A 14,545-nucleotide genomic window follows, 5' to 3' on the forward strand; every position below is an offset into this window, starting at 1 on the left:
AACTTGGCATCCCGGGAAGTCAGAAGAAGTTGGCAGATTAATGTTTCTGCAATTGGCTAGTCGTGACAGAAGGACGTAAAATGCGACTAAAGAAAAAACAACTAAATGCTGCAATTAAATCTTAGCAGGGTAAAAGCAGGATGACTCACAAAATTATTATTCATAAAAGTATCAAGAGCAGGATGGTGATCATTGTTGCGAAAAACATGTCCTTTAGACTGGCGACTCATGACAGAGGAGATAATATGGGCTATTTCATTTAATTAAAATAAGGCAATAATCTTGTCTCTGTCTCTCTTATCTACATACACATGTCATCATGCAGCCAGTTCATGGATAGTGTGACCACATTCTGACCGATGAGCACATGTTTCTTTTTTCACTGCAGAAGTAATTTAGGGCCTACCAATGATGTTCGAATGTGATGAGTGACACCCTCTTTAGGGGAAGGTTCATGGGTGGGATCTTAGATAACGATTGTCCAATCTCTACTTCTGCACTTGTAGGGTTCCACATGTAGCTTAGTAGAGGGTGCCAATGACCAGGAGCGATAGGTTTTTATAACTCAGTGATCATGATGACATCAGAATTACTCATTTGTACTATATAAACTCCTGTTGTCTCTTCAAACGTTGGAGAATGCTGGAGTGAGAGCTTGGCTTTTGATCTTGCTTTTTCCCTAGTCTATTGCAATAAACTGGTTACCTTGCATTTGGCATACCACAATCACTCTGTGTTGTCTCATTCAGGAGACTCACCACTCAAGAGATTGTGGGTTGGTCAAGTTTTTACTCGTGTGGCTCATGCGAAGAAGAATGGTGTTATTACTTAAGAAGGCTCTCAACTGCAAGGTAATTAAATCTGACTCAGATGATTTAGGCAGATGGTTGCTTCTCAAACTCCTCATAGATTCAGTTCAGTATGCAATTCCGAATGTATATAGTCCAACCTCATCTGTTCCTGTCTTTTGGTTACATTTTAAAAAATATTTATTTCATGCCAATGTTCAAAGTCTTATTGTATGCAGAGATTGTAATGACATTATCGTTCCATTCCTTGATAGGAAGTCGAGGGTGCGCTTTAAGATCTTTAAATCACACAAGCAATTTCTAAATTTCATCACTGATTTAGCCATTATTGATGCCTCGTGCTTAACTCCTCTTTCAGACCTAGAGATTACCTTTTACTCTAGCCAGCATGATTCTTTCTCCAGAATTGACTATATTTGTCTCTCTAATGCCTGATTGACACTGTTATCGATTGTATATCCCTATCATATCATGCCCCTGTTCATATTAAGCTCAAAATCGCACATCATATCCATAAATCCAACAGATGGAGATTTAACTCGACTGTTGAAAGATGAATGGGTTAATCCTTTCCTAATTTATGCACATCATAATTTTTCACACATAATAAAAGTGATGATACTTCTGTTAGAAGTAATTTGGATTGCTATAAAGCTTTGCTTAGAGGACAAAGTGTCTCTTATGTAGCCAGAAAAAAGAAGAAACTGAAACACACATCGGAAACTATTCTAAAACAGTTGAAAGCCCTTGAGACACAATACATTCAAACCCCAATTCAGAATGTCCTTAATAACATTATACAATTGAGAATTAAGTATAACAAACTAACTTTGGAATATTCTTGTGCTACACTATTACAAAGCTAAGATACATCAACTCTCTAATAAGACTAGCAAATCACTTGTCTCTTAACTGAAAATTAAAAAAGAAAGAGTCAGAGTTGCAGTGATTCATTAGGAAACAGAACATGTCTAGACAAGGATAATATTAATAGTTTTCCCAATTTCTACCAGGAATTATATTCTTCAGAATCAATCCCAAACACTCCTCATAGGAAGGACTTCCTTAGGAAACTATCTCGCTCCACCGTTCCTTCGCTAGATCTGTCCTCGCTGAATAACCCCATCACCCAAAATGAAATTCCTAAGGCTATTCAAGACCTTAAAAAAGGAAAAGCTCCAGGCCCAGATGGGTTCACTATCGATTTCTTTACCCATTTCAACGATTAACTAGCCCCAAAACTTTCTGATCTATTCTCTCATTTTGTCTCACTCTCTAAATCTGATGGAACTTTTACTGAGGTCATGCTAATTGTTTTCCCAAAACCCAATAAAGACCCTGAGCTCCCTCAAAGCTATAGACCTATCTCCCTTATACATGCAGATTGTATAATCTTTGCTAAGATCTTAGCTAACCGACTCCTCCCATTCTTACCTAATTGTATCAAAAGTGATCAAGTATGCTATGTAAAGGGAATATTGTGTTCTTCTAACATGAGATTGTTTTTGTATGCTCTAGATGTTTTAAATAATTCGAAAGACATCTATGCTGCTATTTCCCTTGATTTGGAAAAAGCATTTGACAGGGTGGAAAAGGACTTTATGTTTTATGCACTCAAGTGTCATAGTTTAAGTGATTCATTTCTAGCCATGATTAAGATTTATTCAAACCTGAAAACAGCCATCTTTATTAATGGGCAAATGTCTTCTTAATTTCCACTGTATAGAGGTACTAGACAAGGGTGTCCCCTTGCTCCCTTTCTATTAATTCTAGCCCTTGAACCTTTTCTAGAGACCATTAGATTGGACTCAACGATACAGGGTATTGGCATTGGAGATGTACAAATCAAATTAGCCGCACACGCTGAGGATGTCCTTTTACGTCTCTGCTATAGGCTTAATATGGATAAATCTGAAGTATTACCTCTCAATATCTACTGCTCTGTACAGCACATCCAACCCTATGGTATGAAATGGTACCCAAAGGGGATTAAATATTTAGGCATACACATATCCTCTTCAACAAAAGATATTGTTAAGGAAGAAATGCATACGTTATTGTCTAGAATTAAAGACCTTATAGACTCATGGTCCTCGCTTTATTTGTCCCGGTGGGGGCATCTTCAGGCCATCAAAATGATGATATCCCAATTGTTTTGTATACCCTAAATATGCCCTTCTATCTTTTCCCTCCAAATGCTATAAATCTATTGATTCATGTCTAATCAGATTTGTATGGGGGAAGAAAAACGTAGAATCTCACTAGGCAAAGTCAAGAGATCAGCTCAAAATGGGGGAGTTGGGTTCCCTGACTTTATAAAGTATCATTCTGCTTTTGTGTTGAGACAGGCTCAATTGTGGTTTGCACCTATTGACTATAATACTGCACCGTCTTTGGCACTTTTGGAAAATAATATGGGTTTGCCCTTATCACTGACATATTGTCATATGTTTAAGAGGAGGAACAGATTCATTAAATTTACTAATGTTATTTTTTCTACCAGACATATTAGAATGTACTTATACTCTGCCAGCTCATCCTTCTCTGTATCACAATATTTGTGGTTCAATTATTTGATTTGTATTAATTTAAAGGTATTACATAAGTTCACCAATTATTTAATCATGGAACTCCACTTACCTTTAGTGAATTCAGAATGACATTCTCTGCTCCATTTTCCTTCTGGGATCAATACTCTATTTTAATAAACACTTTGATTGACAACTTGGAGACCCTACTGGTGAGTACACCTTCTCTGAACGATGAAAGACTACAACAAATGCACAATCCTCATTTTACTGTTTCAATGTTTTATAAAACTTTCTCTGTGAGAACTGTTTCTGACCCTCAGTGGGGGTCACAGGTGGCTTGGCAATATGATTGTACTTTGACTATTGATGACAATCAATGGCCTCATGTTTGGTAGAAAATCTCGTCTATCACCACATCTGCAAGCCTGCCTCAAACATTATACTTCTTTCACCACAGAGTTTTTGTTACTCCACCAGGCTCTTTATATGTGAGATTGCTCAAAATGACAAATGATGGAGTTGTGCTGCTGCTGAAGGCTCATTCAAACATATGTTAATGTAGTGTAAGTTCGTTAAAAGGTTTTGGAACACTGCATGGGGCACTATGAAACTAATTTTCTAAATGCAAGAAGACTTTTTTAAACTCCTTTTTTTGGTAGTGCCTTCTTGCAACACCCACTTGAGACCAATGTTGGTAATCTGTTTGATCTATTTATTTTGGTGGCTATCCAAACTATTACAGCTAATTGGAAAAATCTGGCTCACATTAACCAGAACATCTGGTAGAATTCAATTTGCAATATTCACACATCAGAAAGATGTATTGCCTTTTCCCCATGTCTATTGCGTAAACATGAATTGAACTGGAAAGCGTTTCTGGACTTCCTGTCTGTTGATGCCTCATCTCACTAAATATCAATGTCATTTTACGAGGTTATCGCACTTCCCTCCCTTTACCCTCCTTTCCCTCTTGTGTTTGTCCTGTTTGTCTTGTTGATTTTACGCGCTAATCAAAATTTTATATATTTATTATGGTATACTCATATGCCTTGGTTCTGTCTATAATCATTATAATACTCAGTTGGTTAACATACATATTTGTTGCTCTTTATGAATCTCATATGGCTATGTTCCATTCCTGCAAGCCTCGCCGAGGGTAGAGGGCAGGAGCCCCCCCTCCCATCCCTGAAGCTGCCCACGCACACGGAGTGCATGCAGCACCATCGCCGAAGGGCCTGCCTGACCCTGTCTCTAAAGGTGCCTGACTCCCGCATGCCGGGCGCCGCGCGGCACGAAAGCGAGGCTGATCCTCGCTTGATGCAGTTTAAACCTGCATCCATCCGCCGGTAGGCGGAACCGCCGGTGGCCAGCACTAAGGCCACACAAAGGCCTGTTCCTGCGCCTGTGCCCCATTCCTGCAAGCCTCGCCGAGGGTAGAGGGCAGGAGCCCCCCCTCCCATCCCTGAAGCTGCCCACGCACACGGAGTGCATGCAGCACCATCGCCGAAGGGCCTGCCTGACCCTGTCTCTAAAGGTGCCTGACTCCCGCATGCCGGGCGCCGCGCGGCACGAAAGCGAGGCTGATCCTCGCTTGATGCAGTTTAAACCTGCATCCATCCGCCAGTAGGCGGAACCGCCGGTGGCCAGCACTAAGGCCACACAAAGGCCTGTTCCTGCGCCTGTGCCCCATTCCTGCAAGCCTCGCCGAGGGTAGAGGGCAGGAGCCCCCCCTCCCTTCCCTGAAGCTGCCCTCGCACACGGAGTGCATGCAGCACCATCGCCGAAGGGCCTGCCTGACCCTGTCTCTAAAGGTGCCTGACTCCCGCATGCCGGGCGCCGCACGGCATGAAAGCGAGGCTGATCCTCGCTTGATGCAGTTTAAACCTGCATCCATCCGCCGGTAGGCGGAACCGCCGGTGGCCAGCACTAAGGCCACACAAAGGCCTGTTCCTGCGCCTGTTACGCGCACAGGAGCGCGGCGTGGCCACCCCCCCTGCACAATTTTTCCACTCTCCAACCGATAGACTACCACCCGGACAATGAAAACGTACTGTAAGTACATGCTAGCACCGGAGACACTACTGTATGCTTATAATCCTAACCGATTCTATTGAAATGTGCTCTCAGTCTCTAACACTGGTCATCTACAGACCATTAGACTGCTGTATTGTGCCCCTTGGTCGCCTACAGACCTTCTAGATTGATGTATTGTGCCCTCTGGTCATCTACAGACCACCTAGACTGCTGTATTGTGCCCTTTGGTCGTCTACAGACCATTTAGACTGCTGTATTGTGCCCTTTGGTCGCCTACAGACCATTTAGACTGCTGTATTGTGCCCTTTGGTCGTCTACAGACCATCTAGACTGTTGTATTGTGCCCTTTGGTCGTCTACAGACCATCTAGACTGTTGTATTGTGCCCTTTGGTCGCCTACAGACCATTTAGACTGCTGTATTGTGCCCTTTGGTCGTCTACAGACCATCTAGACTGTTGTATTGTGCCCTTTGGTCGTCTACAGACCATCTAGACTGTTGTATTGTGCCCTTTGGTCGTCTATAGACCATCTAGACTGCTGTATTGTGCCCTTTGGTCATCTACAGACCAAATTAGACTGCTGTATTGTGCCCTTTGGTCGCCTACAGACCATCTAGACTGTTGTATTGTGCCCTTTGGTCGCCTACAGACCATTTAGACTGCTGTATTGTGCCCTTTGGTCGTCTACAGACCATCTAGACTGTTGTATTGTGCCCTTTGGTCGTCTACAGACCATCTAGACTGTTGTATTGTGCCCTTTGGTCGTCTATAGACCATCTAGACTGCTGTATTGTGCCCTTTGGTCGTCTACAGACCAAATTAGACTGCTGTATTGTGCCCTTTGGTCGCCTACAGACCATTTAGACTGCTGTATTGTGCCCTTTGGTCGCCTACAGACCATTAGACTGCTGTATTGTGCCCCTTGGTCGCCTACAGACCACTTTGAGGAGCTAGCGCGGCACCTTATGGTCGCAGCTCGCCCTGACACTAATCCAATATGCAAATTTGGTTGCCCCTCATCATGTTCCCGTTTTGCATTCTCCCCAGCCTCACACCCTGCTTGGGCCACTACTACCGGCCCCATAATAACGGTCTCAGCAAGCCGGCATGCCCCCGGCATCACCCTATCCCTTGTCCTACACCATTCCTTCCCTCTACTCCCCCATTCCCAAATAACGCAAGTCTCACCCCCAGGACCTATCAGAATACAAGCTCACACGTATTGCCCATCTCAGAGTCACCTCACCACAGCCATACCGAAAAATTCTCTAACCCCGTGATAGGTGTAGCAAGACACTTCCGATTAAGGTCTCGTACCTTCAACCACCCCAACCCAGTCAAATATGAACACACACCTCCCAAACAAACTAGGCCCAGAGCTCTTCCCCCTCATCAAAACCATACTCCTAGCCAGAAACCCAACACTACTTCCAAACCTGCTCCAGACACCCCCAACAAATCACTATCCACCTTCAAAGGAGCGCTCATCAATGCCCGCTCCTTAGGGGCACATGCTATAGAAGTGCACGACCTCATTATGGAATCACAGCTCGACATACTAGTAATCACAGAGTCCTGGCTCCATCAAGCATCAGGTCCCCTACTAACTCTGGCAATCCCACCCGACTACACCATATTTAGAACAGATAGGACCCACTCACAAGGAGGAGGTGTCGCTATTATAGCCAAGACTAAATTACAGCTTAGATCATGTCCCTTCGAAAGTATAGAAGGGTATGAAACACTACTCGTAAAATTTCCCATAAATGCTAAAACTACTATTAATTTAATAGTAATTTATAGAGCACCTAGCCCTAACAACCACCCAGAGACTGAAATTCCGTTGCTATTAGCTCCACTAATAAAACCTAGCTCGAAATACATCATCCTGGGTGACCTCAACCTAGGTTTCAATGATAGCCAAGATGCCAAAGCAGAATCACTTCATTCCGCCCTGAAGGACATGGGTTTCAGCCAACTAGTTAATGCACCCATACATATCAAAGGCAGGACCCTTGACTGGATCCTCTCCCTTAATACACCCATAACCATTGACGCCATCTCCCCTCTCACTTGGTCCGATCACCATAATATTGTATTTACTATCAATCCCTCCGAACCCATACAAAAGAAACCTAAAACCATGATTACCTATGAAACTAGAAACGCCCGCAAACTCACGCCAGAAAACCTCACGCCTCCTCTTTCAAAAATCCTAGATTCCACCTCGATCACTAGTGACAACCCCTGTCTCCTAGCTGACATATATCACAACTGCCTCACTGAAACCATTAATGCCATAGCACCGCTCACCACCAAGGCAAAACGCTCAGACAAGCGATCTAGCTTCTGGTTCAATGAGGATCTTATCGCCCTCAGAAGAACCAAACGCGCGCGTGAACATACCTACAGAAAGCATCCTACTGCAGAGGCAGAAAAAGCCTACCAAGAAATAAACAAAACCTATAAAACAGCTACTATTACTTATAAATCTAATGCGTACAACAATAGGATCAACAATGCCACCTCAGACACCAAGGAATTATTTGCCATTTTAAAAGAATTGGAAAACCCCACCCCAGCCATAAACCCAACCATCCCCAGCAAGGAATGGTGCACCACTATTCAAGACGCACTAACAGCCAAAATTGAACTACTCCAAATAAAAATCACATCTAAAAAACAATCACTAGCCGATAAACCTGCCCTCCTTAATCTAAATCGACCACACCAGGAATTCACCAGCTCCCCATTCCAGTTCACACCAGTATCCCAAAACGTAGTGTTTGACACCATCGCCAAACTCAAAGCCTCCAATTGCAGAGGCGATTCTGTCCCCGCATCAGTAGTCAAATCCTGTGCCCACACCCTCACCCCTATTATCACCAACTTCGTGAACGCTTCCTTCAATGCCAACCTAGTACCAGCTAGCATCAAAGAAGCCTGGGTCACCCCTCTCCTGAAAAAACCTACCCTAGACCCTACGGTGCCCACTAATTACAGGCCAATAACAACTGTCCCATTTCTCCTCAAAATATTGGACAAACTAGCATACAACCAAGTCCAAACTCACCTCGAACAAAACCACCTCCTTGGCACGAGGCAATCAGGTTTCCGCCCCAACCATAGCACAGAAACGGCGCTCCTTGACTTAAAAATCCAGATGGATACCATCAGAGACTCAGGAAAACTCTGCATCCTCCTCCTACTCGATCTCTCCGCAGCGTTTGATTTAGTAGACCATAATAAACTGTGTGCCACACTAGCGAAAGACTTTAACTTCTCCACCGAAGCTACTACCTGGATCAAATCTTTTCTTGCTGACCGCACCTCCAGGGTCGCCATAGGTAAAGAAGCCGCCAACCCAATCATAGTACCCATTGGTGTCCCCCAAGGGTCCTGTCTCTCACCAACATTATACAATGCATACACTAAACTCCTCTTCTCAGCGCTAGACGACATGGGTGTCATCTACACCAACTTTGCAGATGACACCCAGATCCTCATCCCTTTATCGGGAGATTACACTGAAGACACCGACACTATCAATAAAATATATGCCATAATCCAAAATTGGATGGCACTAAACAGCCTCTGCCTCAATGATGAGAAGACTGAGGTTCTCATTGTGGGCTCCCAATCCAAAATAGAAGCCTTACACCCTGATTACTCATCCATCAACATTGATGGCACAAACATATCAGTACTCAAACAAGTCAAAACACTAGGTGTCTACCTTGATGCCAACCTCACCATGACCAAGCACATTAACGCCCTTTCCTCCTCTACTTCCTACACCGCTAAACTTATTGCTCTCAGTCGCCAATTCTTGACACCCACTAACTGTATCACGCTGGCAAGAGCTTTAATCTTATCCAGACTCGACTACTGCAACGTACTCTACCTGGGCACCTCAAAAGCCAATCTAAACAAACTACAGCTTATTCAGAATAAAGCCCTTCGGGCGGCCCTTGGAATAAGGAAGTCAGATCATATCTCAAATATTAGAAGAAACCATCACTGGCTCCCCATCAAAGCCAGGGTCACATTCAAAGCCCTGTGCGTCACATACAAATGCATCCACTCATGTGTCCCCATCTACCTCAACCACGCCATCACCAAAAAAGTATCAAAGAGAACCCTCAGATCTAACAGTCAACTACTCCTAGCCATCCCCCGATACAAGACTACCAAGGCAGGAGGCAGTAGTTTCCAATATCTCGCACCCACATATTGGAACACTCTTCCCCTCCCCATCAAAAATGAGCAAACGTTCGCAGGCTTCAAGAAATCTCTGAAAACGTGGCTATTTAACCAAGACTAAAAGCCTCTTCCATGCTTCAGGAAATATCACTGTATTTAAGCCCTGCATTTAAAGTTTTCATGTATGATTATTTTGTATTCACATGCACTGCGCCCGACTGGCAATTTCCAAGAAATGTTTTAACTAAGCTGTCTGTAACATCGCCGTGGTACCTAAGGGTTTGGGCGAGTAACAAATGCAATAAATAAATAAAAATAAATAAACTCCCAATAAAAAATAAAAAAAATAAAAAGAACCATGCTCAGTTCCACAGTAAGCATCCTTGGATATCCTTAGGGCTGAAATATTTTTGAAAGAACTCTTCTAATATCAAAGTTCCGCTTCGGCACACACATTCGTCTGCAAGCAGAGCAGGGCTTTGGTTTCTCCACAAGTCCTCTGCAGCCACACGTCCATCTCTACAATCCCATTGCTGACAGAAAGGAGTGGTACTTCAGACTCTTGTCAGATACTTTGGTGCTAAACATGTCATCCATCTCACAGACCACACTATCCATCCTCGTCTCTGAAAAGTGGCTGACCACATCACACAATCTTACTCTGTGTCAGTCCCTATGCAGCATGGTGCTGGTTTCAGGAGTGAGACAGGTGTCCTGCTACTTCCTGGGAATATGTGACTCTTCTCCATGACAAAATGCTTAGAATACTGTTGGGCTTTGTGTCAGCTGGGACGGCACGTCCTCTGTATAGTAAAGTACACTAATGTCGGTGTCACTGGCATAGCAGTGACACGAGGTATTGAATGTGAATTCCTGGTCGTTCGGAGCCACGTCTTGGCTATATTGTGATTTCCCTCAAAGGTATTTTTCTTTTCCATTGTCATTTGCAGCTCCAGCTTCACAAAGCCGGAGCCAATCATCGCAGCACATTGTGCTCCAGGCTCTATGCAAAGGTGTGTCTGATCATGCGCGTTCACCAACCTTCGTACTCTTTGAATCTCACGTCTGATCGGTGTCATGCGTGCAAGTAGTTTGTGCCCTTATTGTTACCATGTTAGGGCCAGGCACTGCCCTGATATACTAGATTTACAAGATAGTGTAATGCCTGACTCTAAAGTGGCTGCCGATGAAGCCTGGCATATGTGACCTTCCAACAGCAGATGCTCCCCTCCCTACCTTCTAAATGTGTATCTGACCTCCTCCCTCCTCACTGCTGTTCCCCATACCAGAGTGTCAACAACAGCACAGGCGTAGCAGTAACACTTTGGTTCTCAGCAATGGTCGCACAAGGCACCTGCTATCACCATCCAACCTCCAAGAGCCAGGCAATAGGCAGGGAGAAGAAAAAGTGGACTATAAGGGTGGAGGTCGGGTGAAAAAGGTGGAGAGGGTAGCAGAAGCCAGGAGCCCATGGCCTTGAGGTTGGAGTGTATCAGGCTCATTACCCTGATCTGGGGAAATTCCTAAAGGGCCCTCCTCCCTCCCAGTGCCAGTCTGCAGCTCCATTCTGCAAGGGATGCTAGTCCTGTACAGTACCCATGCTATTCCCTCACCCCCAAACAGACTGCCTCAAGTAGCGCTTAAATTGCTGCCCAGGCCATCTTACCACGTATTAGTCATAGGAGTGTCACATGCAAGGTCTGCAGGTTTCTGGATCAAAGTAAAGAGTACACCTTGCTAAAGAACACTGATTGGGCTGATAATTGTTCCCTCCACCTAAAAGGCATTCAAATCACCACCTAATCATCATCCTGTCCTCTCAGTTGCCAACCAAAAAGTGAACTTCAACAGGACCCCCTCCGACAATCCGTGGAGCAGTGCCCAGTCTAAGTGCAGGAGAGTAGGGGACAGCACAGATGATCACCAAGGCCATAGCAAATTCCCATGAGTTTGGGGCCCCACCCTCCACTCCCCGTTTTCTGTAACTTTGCGAGTGCCAACTCGGACCATGTTCTGTTTGCTCATGAAACATCTCTCCTAGATGCCTGTTACTGAATCAGAACTTGTGTTGCATGAATATTTAACAATTGTGCTATTTATATATACATGTTAACACAGTCCTTGTTAAAGCCCCACAATGCTGCACATTGGCTCTAATCAACGTTGCACTCACATGCCCTTGGTGGCATAGCCTCTTACTGCGTTTGGTGCTGTGAACCTACTGATATTTGTTTAACCACTTTGCCCTTATTTATACCATTAACTAGTTACCAGATATGCCCAATCTCCCAAAACAGTACAGATGGTGGAGATGGTGAACCTCTGTTTGCTGTCAAGAGAGAACTTGGAGTAGATAGCACAGGCCTGCATGGAGGCTGTTGACTAAAAGGCAAACGTGTGGAATAGGGGACTGATGAACTCTGTCCTGAAGCCCACATGCCTTCAATAATTTCCTTCAACATCTCGTTCTCTTCCCCGCTGTATATCTTCCACCCAAAGCAAGGGTGCAGTCAGTGTTGCAGCACCCCACACTTCTGAAGTCACTTTTCCTGTCATTTTCAGCCGTGATCATAAATCCTTTCTTGTGTGTTATTTCCAACGAGACAGAGTAGAGGTTTTGACCTGAGTGGTTGGTGTGCTATTACTGTGTCCCGAATTGTCAGGGTGGACACTTTCACTCTTCTCTTGCCCTCTGCGTGTTGTTTCATGCAGGCTTTCTCATTTTGGCCCTTTTCCCAGACTTCACTGTCCAATGCACATATGCACTCTGTTACGAGGTGGGGCAGTCTTGTGCGAATTTACCTCCCAAACATGAGTGGTGATGGAGACACGTGAGTGGTGCTGTGCGGTGTGTTGCGGTAGTCACGAAGCAGCTGGTAGATCAGTTGTTCAAACGGCTTGTGAGTCAGATGTTCAATGCAAAGCGACCTTCTGATATTGTCCATGAATGAACCTCTTGACAATGCCATTTGCTTGCGACAACAGAGGATTTTTGTTCCTGTGTTTGAAGCCTATGCGTGAGGCAAAGTCATAAAAGCCATTGCTTGTGAATGGGGGCCCATTGTCCAACTTTACAATGTGTGGAATCGCATAGGATGTAAAAGTCTTGTCAAGTGTTGGGATCACAGAGGTTGCTGAAATGGATGACAAGCTGTTGACATCAGGGAATCTCGAATATGCAGGATTACTAGTGCATATAGTCCCCCTGACTTGGGCCTAAGAAATCAAACACCATTTCGTCCTGCACATCATCAGGCAAGGGCGTCATCTGTAGCGGCTCCAGTCTCATGAGGGATTGTGTAGTTTGACATACCATGCATCCCACTATTGTATCTTCAATCATCCTATCCATCTCGTAGAACCATATCTTTTGTCGCAGCATCCTTTTGGTCAAGATTACACCCCTGCGCCCTTCAAGAGGCGCCTCTAGTATTTGCTTCTGCAGCACCTCCAAGATGACAATGTGCTCATTCTTGGACGTGATGTTCGATGATGCTACTGACAGTTCATCTTTTTTCAGCACGAATGCCTGAAGCGTTTCTCTGCTCACCCCTGGTGGCAGCCATTCAGAATTCAAGACCTGTCTCCACATGAGGTTTCCGATGGTGCACAGGAGGCGGTCCAACTGATTGTGGTGTTCAGTGGTCGAAAAGGGAATGCATTCAGATTTCACAGCCTGATGATATTTTTATATCTGTCGGCCACGGACAGAGAAGTGATGCAGGATTCCACTGGAGATCTTGAGAGAAAGTCAGCTAGATTTGTGTCCTTGCCTGGTTTATGTAGAACCGATAATTTGTAGTCCTGTAACCTGAGGCCCGAACGTGCAATCCTCAGAGGCTTTTTTGCTTTCGGGTTCCCGAAGATAGTGAGGAGGACCCGATGATCAGTGATGAGGGTAAAAGGAGAGAAGATGCTCAGTGAAACATTGACTGAGCCTGGAGACGCCTGTTGTGTAGTAAAGACTACTTCCAATGATGATTCAAAAGTTCAAAATGATCATCTTTGTTTGTGAGAATAAAATGCAGAAATGCTTCAGTTCTCTGTATTCAGATAATTTTCTGTGTATTTGCTCAATTGATTGTTTGCAGAGGCCCTAGCCGATGCATTTGAGACTCAAGGTCCTTCATCAGGGCGGGCTCTTTCGCTGAATAGATTAACATGAAACGTTTAACCTTCTTTGGGAAGTTGGTGAAGGGGAGCGCTTACCTTGGCATAGTCCTTAATGTAACATGCACAATCGCTCACTAGGTCTAAAAAGGAGCAGTGGGCAGCCAGATTTGCCGGCGTGGGTGTTGTGGTGAGACCTTGAATCTTGTCAGGATCCGGCTGAACTCCCTAGCGAGAGAAAACGTGGCCAAAGAACTTAAACGCATACTTACTGAATTTAAATGTTTCTGAATTCAGTGTGAGATGTGTCTTTTCTAGAGCAACACACACCAGATGGAGTATTTCATCGTGTGCTTCAGGAGATTTAGTGACAACGTTATATGAGGAAGCCACAGCTGTAATTCATACTGTCAGAGATGTGTTGTATGACACAATAGATCTCCTCCTGAAATATTTTGGCTGCAGATGAAATGCCAAAACTTAAACGCTGTATCAAAAAAGCCCAATGTGCGTTTTGAATGTTGTAATGTATCTTGATTCTGAGGCTAGCTCTAGCTGATGATACCCCTTATTGAGATTCAGCTTTGAGAAAGTGGTAGCCCTATTCAGTAGAAGAATCATGTCCTGATGGTGTTCTCTTTGGGTGGCCTGATTTGGTAACCTCATGTCAACGCATATCCTTATCTTGTGATCAGATCCTTTTTTAGCAATCAGAACAATGGGGGTAGACCCACAGAGTGGGCCCTGATGCAGGTGTGGGTGTTGTGGTGAGAGCATGAATCTTGTCATGATCTGGCTCAACTCCCTGATGAGAGAAAACATGGCCAAAGAACTTAAGCGCATGCTCACTGAGTTCAC

This window comes from Ambystoma mexicanum, chromosome 10 (genome assembly GCF_040938575.1).
Source record: "Ambystoma mexicanum isolate Mex_15411 chromosome 10, UKY_AmexF1_1, whole genome shotgun sequence".
Classification (NCBI taxonomy): domain Eukaryota; kingdom Metazoa; phylum Chordata; class Amphibia; order Caudata; family Ambystomatidae; genus Ambystoma; species Ambystoma mexicanum.